At 42.7% G+C, this 7,270-nt stretch overlaps 1 long non-coding RNA gene across 1 annotated transcript; it reads left to right on the plus strand.

Annotated features, from left to right (window-relative positions):
* Positions 1 to 3,530: 3,530 nt before the first annotated feature.
* Positions 3,531 to 7,059, plus strand: LOC138431507 (uncharacterized). Its single transcript, XR_011253712.1, has 4 exons — positions 3,531 to 3,642; positions 4,555 to 4,656; positions 5,090 to 5,132; positions 6,849 to 7,059. It is a non-coding gene; the product is annotated as an uncharacterized lncRNA (long non-coding RNA).
* The last annotated feature ends 211 nt before the right edge of the window (positions 7,060 to 7,270 follow it).

The raw sequence follows: 7,270 nt of genomic DNA on the forward strand, positions 1-7,270 counted from the left end.
CACATAACTTATATGCAGAGTGCATCAGGCGAAATGCCAGGCTAGGTGAATCTCAAGCTAGAATCAAGATTGCCAGGAGAAGTATCAAGAGCCTCTGCCATGCAGATGATACCACTCTAATGGCAGAAAGTGAAGAGGAACTAAAGAGCCTCTGAGTGAGGGTGAGAGAGGAGAATGAAAAAGCAGGCTTGAAACACAGCATTCAACAAACTAAGACCATGGCATCTGGTTCCATCACTTCATGGCAACTAGAAAGGGGAAGGTGTGGAAGCAGTGACAGATTTTATTTTCATGGGCTCCAAAATCACTGCAGATGGTGACTGCAACCATGAATCTAAGAGACGCTTACTCCATGGAAGTACAGGTAAGACAAACTTAGACAGTGCATTTAAAGGCAGAGATGTTGCTTTGCTGACAACAACCCATCGAGTCAAACCTATGGTTTTTCCAGTAGTCATGAATGGATGTGAGAGCAAAAAGATCGTATGATGACTGGATGATAAAGAAGGCTGAGCTCCGAAGAACTGATACTTTCGAACTATGGTGCTCGAGAAGACTCTTGAAGACCCTTGAACTGCAAGAAGATCAAACCAGTCAATCTTAAAGGAAACCAACCCTGAGTATTCATTGAAAGGGCTGATGGTGAACCTGAAGCTCCAATCCCTTGGCCACCTGAAAAGAGCCAACTTGTTGGAAAAGAACTCGATGCCGGGAAAGAATGAAGGCAAAAGCAGAATGGGGTGCCAGAGGATTGGATGGAGAGATGGCATCACCTTCCTGATGGGCATGAGTTTGAGCAAACTGAGAGATAGTGGAGAACAGAAGAGCCTGGTTTGGTATAGTCATCAGATCACAAAGAGTCGGAAGTGACCTAGCATCTGAACAACGAGAAAAATGTGACTAAGCACAGGTGTCGTATTTGTATTTTGTACGGTTCTAACCGTGAGCATCCTGAATGTTCATTGGAAGGACTGATCCTGAAGCTGAAACTCCAATACCTTTACACCTAATGTGAAGAGCCAACTCATTGGAAAAGACCCTGATTCTGGGAAAGATTGAAGGCAGGAGGAGAAGCGGACGACAGAGAATGAGATGGTTGGATCCCATCACCGACTCAATGGATATGAGTTTGAGTAAACTGCGGGAGTGGGTGATGGACAGGGAGGCCTGGCATGCTGCAGTCCGTGGGGTCACAAAGAGTCAGACACGATTGAGTGACTGGACTGAGACTCACACGGTTCTCACAGAAAATTTACAAGAGCCTTGTGAACGAACTGACGTTGCCAGGTTCTGTCTTGAGATTGCACATTGGCGTCAATCACTTTTTAAACATGGTCTTACAACATCTAAATCTGATAAAACTTTGGTGGAAGAACTTAAATCCAAGGAAACTATCCTGAGTTCAATCATAAAGGCAGCTTGTGTTCGAAGCAATGGGGGTGCTGGCTCAGATTTATATCCTGAAGTCCTCCATGAGGGCTCTAAGCACCATTCCTAATTTTAAGTGGCTGAAGAGGTACACGTTTGATGAAAATTTGAATATTTCCGTATGTGATCACAACCCTTGCCTTAACGAAATATTGGCACAGTTGCAAATGAAATGACCTCAAAGAAGTAAAACGTATGCCTGAAATATTTCCCCATACTTTTGTGGATAATTTCTAACAGTTGATGATTTTTAAGCTGTGCTCTCATATTCTTCAGTTCAGTTCAGCTGCTCGGTCGTGCACGACTCTTTGTGACCCCACAGACTGTAGCACACCAGGCTTCCGTGTCCACCACCAACTTCCGGAGCTTGTACAAACTTGTGTCCATCAAGTCAGTGATGCCATCCAACCATCTCATCCTCTGTCGCCCCCTTCTACTGCCACCTTCAATCTTTCCCAGCATCATAATTTCCATATTATTTTTTCCTTTGACTGAATCAGGAATGCTTCCACTGCTATTGTTTCTTTTGTTTTTGTAATTCTTTTTAGCTGGATTTTTACAGAGCAAATAACAAGGGAGGGAAATAGAATAGTTTGCCGTCTTGCACAGGTCTCTTTCAGGAGCTAACCCCCAGCTCTGTTTTGTGTAGTGAGGTATCTCACATCAAGCACAGCACAAGCAGTGACCTTGACTGTGACCCGATACCCAGAAGATAGCTTTACTCAACTGTGCAATCGCCTTCACAGCCAATTCAGTGCTGCTGCTATGCCCACCTTGGTGAAGTCATGGTAAAGAACAGGTGGTCACTGATAATCTGAGGACATGCATCGTTTGGCTTAAATTATCCCAATGCAATCCAAGGTTCATGGACTCATGGTTGGCTTGGGCATGTTGTATATATTTTCAGGGTTATGAGACGGTGAAGCTGTTTCAGCTGTTTTTTTTTTTTTTTCTCCTTTTCAAGCAGACTAATGATTTTCAGTATTTTAGACACTGAGGAATGGTGTTTTCATGTTTCAGGAACACAGTTGTGCAGTTTACATCTCATCTCGCTGAGTGATTGCAGGAAGTTGTGGTGGAGGCCAGGAGAGACAGAGTGGACATAGACAGTTTAGACATAACACACAGTAGGTCAGAGCTGCTTCTTGTCCAGACACATGGGGCAGAGTGGATGGGCAGGGCAGAGAGGAGAGGCGGTGTTCCAGGTGGGGACGGAGCTCACTGCCTGCACGTCCCAGAAGGTGAACTGTCTTCAGAACAACAGATTTGGCAGTGGGCTCTGTAATACCCGAGACTGAGGGGGCAGAGGAAACATAATAATTAATGTTAAGTGTTCTGAAGATTGCCTGGCACAGGCTAAGCAGTCAGGAACACAAGCTTATTGAATGGTAGGCTGATTTTGGTCCAGAGAAATCAATGCCATGGCTGGGGTAAGAGGAATACAAAGGCTTTTAGAACTTCTGCTTGGTAACACCCTCATGCTGTTGAAAACAGTGCTGGGGACTTCCCCAGTGGTCCTGTGGATAAGAATCGTCTGGCCAGTGCAGCACTCACGGATTGGACCCCTGGCCCAGGATGATCCCGCTTACCTTAGGGCCCAAAGCCCATGTGCCACAGCTACTGAGCAGGTGCTCTAGAGCCAGCTAGCGGCAACGACAGAGCCCATGCCTCCTAGGGTCTCTACTTGACAAGAGAAGCCGCTGCAACGCGAAGCCTGTGTTCCACAACTAGAGAGTGGCCCCTGGGGCAACACAAGCAGAGAAATCTGCGGACAGTGACGGCAATTCAGAGTAGCAAACAATTAACTGAAATTAAATAATTTAAAAAGATACAGTTATTGGTTTCACTAGGACACAGTTTCTAGAAAGCATCTCAGTAGGATAGCAAGGAGTGACTGGTTAAGTATAGGAAAAGGTGGGGTTGAGGGAAAGTCTTGCCTGCTTTTCTTGCTGTTCTAAGTATGATAGCATGCATTGCACCTATGGATAGAGGCATCCATCAGTACCACACGTGCAGTTCATACTGCCCTCGGCCTGTCACAATACATCCCACTGGATACAAATGAATGCGGGGTTGTACATATGTATCTCCTCTCTATCACAGATGCGGGTGAAAACCAAGTTATAATTCTTCACCTGTCAGCTGACACCATAATAGGATCTATTCACAATGTGGATGAAGAAGGAAAAGAGACAGAGTTGGTTGGAATACTCGGTATGTATGCATTCTAAAATTCCCATTGGCATTGTCACGCCACGTGTCCGTGCCAGAACTTTCATTCAGAAAATCACGAGGTGTTGACAATATTCACTATTCAGTGTACAAGGTCTCTGTATTCGTGTTCACTGACTTAGATATCCTGGAAGGTAATCTGCTAAGAAACAGGGGCCAAAAATAATTCTCAAATATCTGAAAATAATCCCTACCAATTGACATTAAAAAAATAATTTTTATAGAGTATTTAGAAAAAATACATCAACTAAGCTCAAGTCATGGCTATAATGAGGCTGGCCTGAATTACATCATTTTATATCAGTTTTCTCATGCATTATAACTCCTGGAACAGAAACTTGTAAAATAAATCTTCGTCCTGTTAAATGCACTCTTCTTATGAACAGTGACATGACCCCAAATGACCACACAGAAACACTGAGGTGAGTGTACCATCATGACAGTAGATGTCTGTTTCAGAAAAGGTACTGTGTAGAATGGTTGGCTAAAGAGTAAATTGTCTCCCAAGTGGTATGTGATGGGGTTAATGTGTCTCCACCATGGGAAAACCCTGCTTCCTGCTAAGTGGGGCCCAGAACAAGACAGGAGTACGGGTACAGGTTCTGGGAAGCTTGAAAAAGAAGCAAGCCAGGTGTCTACTGTGATGGGTTGAGTCTCAAATCCATGGAGCTCCTGCAAGTCTTTGGCGGTCCTGCTGCTGATGCTGGCAGGGTTTAGTTACAGAGTTAGAGGGAAATTAAGTCTGAGGACAGCAGACATCTGCAGCAGGGGACATGGGAACTGTTTGAGGCTCTCTTAAATTATACAAGTGGAGATCAGATTGGCACATTCAATTCCTTGTTCTGTATATTCAGAAATTTCTGTGCATTCTCCTTTTTGCATGGTGACTTTCAGGCAAACGCAACCAGATTTCAGACATTGACTATGAGAAGTTCAAAAAGGAGGCAAGTGACAGAGGGATTCCAGAGGAAAATATCGTGAACTTCATTGATAATGGTAATGAAATTATACTTTTTTCCTGACTATATCATTCCCCTGGTATGTAACAATCAGGAAACAAATCAACTTATTTAAAATTTATTTTTCCATACGTAATCTCATGTAAAACGGTGGTTGATGGTGGTTTAGTCTCTAAGTCTTATCTGACTCTTGTAAGTCCATGCACTGTAGCCTGACAGACTCCTCTGTCCATAGGATTTTCCAGGAAAGAATACTGGAGTGGGTTGCAATTTCCTTCTCCAGGCAAACTTTCAGACCCAGGGATGGAGCCTGTATCTCCTGTACTGCAGGCAGATTCTTTACTGACTGAGCTTCCAGGGAAGCTACTATTATAAAATATATTATTTAGAAGAGAAAAGAAATCTTAAACATACTGGAGAATGGGAGTAATCAGAGGCTCTTTAATTTCTCCCATTTTGTTTTTCCATAGATGACTGTCCAGCGGAGTGAATAAAATTGAGCTCAACAGTTTGGTAAGTAAGCATAGTTCATTACTAATGCTGCCCCACCAGATAAGTAAAAAAGGACACATTGCTATTTTATGCCTAATGCCCAATAAGTGGCTTCAGTTGTGTCAGACTCTGTATGACCCCCATGGGCTGTAGCCCACCAGGCTCCCCTGACCATGGGATTCTCCAGGTAAACATGCTAGAGTTGGTTGCCATTCCCTTCTCCAGGGGATCTTCTCAACTAGGGGATTTAACAAGCCTTTCCACATTGCCTGTATCAGCAAGCGGGTTCTTTACCACCTGTGCCTATTTCATACAAGCCAAACATTGCACGTAACAATGATTTGTCCCAATAACTTACATTCTAGCACTAGAGAGTTTTGTCTGTTACATTAGGTAATTTTTCTTATCTTGAAACAGTTGAAATTACAAACTGTTTGCTTAATTATTGCTGAGCAGCTTTGGTGAGAGAGCCTTATCCTGCAGGAATCTTGCAGACCAGAGTCATCAGACAGAAGCAGGAATCCCCACAAGTTGGCGCAAACTCCTCAGTGTTCCCGTCAGTCCTGACCTGATAGTTGTCCACACACGTCTGTCCTCCAGGAACACCAGGATTAAACAGTGCTCATGGTTTCTCAAGACCAGTGTTTAATGTCACGTGACTCTGACAGAACCTAAATGCCTTGCAACGACACTGTCTGAAATATGCATTTGAATCATATTCCCCTTTAGAGGGTAATTTCTGTTACTGGGATCTTTAAGGTTTCAAAAGTAGGACAGCGTCAGAAAATGACACTGATCTCGGCTAAAATGTGGCTTTAATTTCTTGTTGAGAAAACAACTGAAAGTAAAAATGCAAAGAAAAGCTCTAACTTGCAGATGAATATGATAAAAAATGTTGCAAATATTCAATGGAATATTGCTCAGCTGTAAAAAATAATGAAACCATGCCATTTGTAGCAATGTGTATGGACCTACAGATTGTCATACTGAGTGAAGTAAGTCAGAAAGAAATAGACAAATGCAATATGTATCACTTATACATGAAATCAAAAATAAGAGATGAGGGAGGTTATTTACAGAACAGAAACAGACTCACAGACATAGAGAACAGATGTTTTTGCAGATGGGGAAAGATTTGGGAAAGATATAGATTGGGAGTTTGGGTCAACAGAGACAAACTATTATAAAGAGGATGTATAGAGAATAAGGTTCAACTGCATAGCACAGGGGCTAAATGCAATATTCTGTAAAAACCTAAATTTGAAAAGAATCTGAAAAACAATCAATATTAATATATGTATGTATACTTTAATCAGGCTCCATTACCCCTGAAATTAATACATTGTTAATTACCTATATTCCAAAATGAAACTTAAAAAAATAGTTCTTGAAGACCCAAAAGATAAAATTTGTGGAATTAGGAAAAGAATGTAACTCAACCACATTGACAGTAAACCACCTTTAGACGAAGATTCACCATGAACATGCACTCTGAAATCATTTCTCCTCAAATGAATCCCAAAAGCAAAATCTCCCACCTTATGTACATTCTGGGGAAAATTCCACAGGGAACCTGCCATCTCAGAGATGTGGAGTATCGATGTCCACCAGGATTCTGTCCACTGGATCCCCTACCAGCTCCTGTACCCTGGATAGCCTGCTGCCTGAGGCTCAACCCTGTCAGCCATCACACAGTCACCGCTACTAAACTTTTGATCCTGTTTTATTCACCTACAGAGTCACTGAGACCAGGCACATCCTCTTCTGCATGGAACCAAGATCAACAACATGAAGACGACTTTCTTGCTTCCTGACTAACAGGATCCTTCTCTCTTCACACTCACACTCTCTTTCCCATCTCATTTCTCCTGGTCCCTGGTCATGTGCTGTCTGGTGGCATTTGATTTCTGAAGGCTTACATAAATTGAGTTAATATCTTCCCTGCAAATGTGTGTCTGTGCAAAAGTCACTTGATTTCAAACACGCAATTTTCCACTTTAAATATCCAGGAAATGTGAAAGTCACTCGGTTGTGTCTGACTCTTTGTGACCCCATGGACTATATAGTTCATGGAATTTTCCAGGCCACAATATTGGAATTGGTAGGCTTTCCCTTCTCCAGAGACTCTTCCGACTCAGGGACTGAACCCAGGTCTTCAT

This window comes from Ovis canadensis, chromosome Y, assembly GCF_042477335.2.
Source record: "Ovis canadensis isolate MfBH-ARS-UI-01 breed Bighorn chromosome Y, ARS-UI_OviCan_v2, whole genome shotgun sequence".
Taxonomy (NCBI): Eukaryota; Metazoa; Chordata; class Mammalia; order Artiodactyla; family Bovidae; genus Ovis; species Ovis canadensis.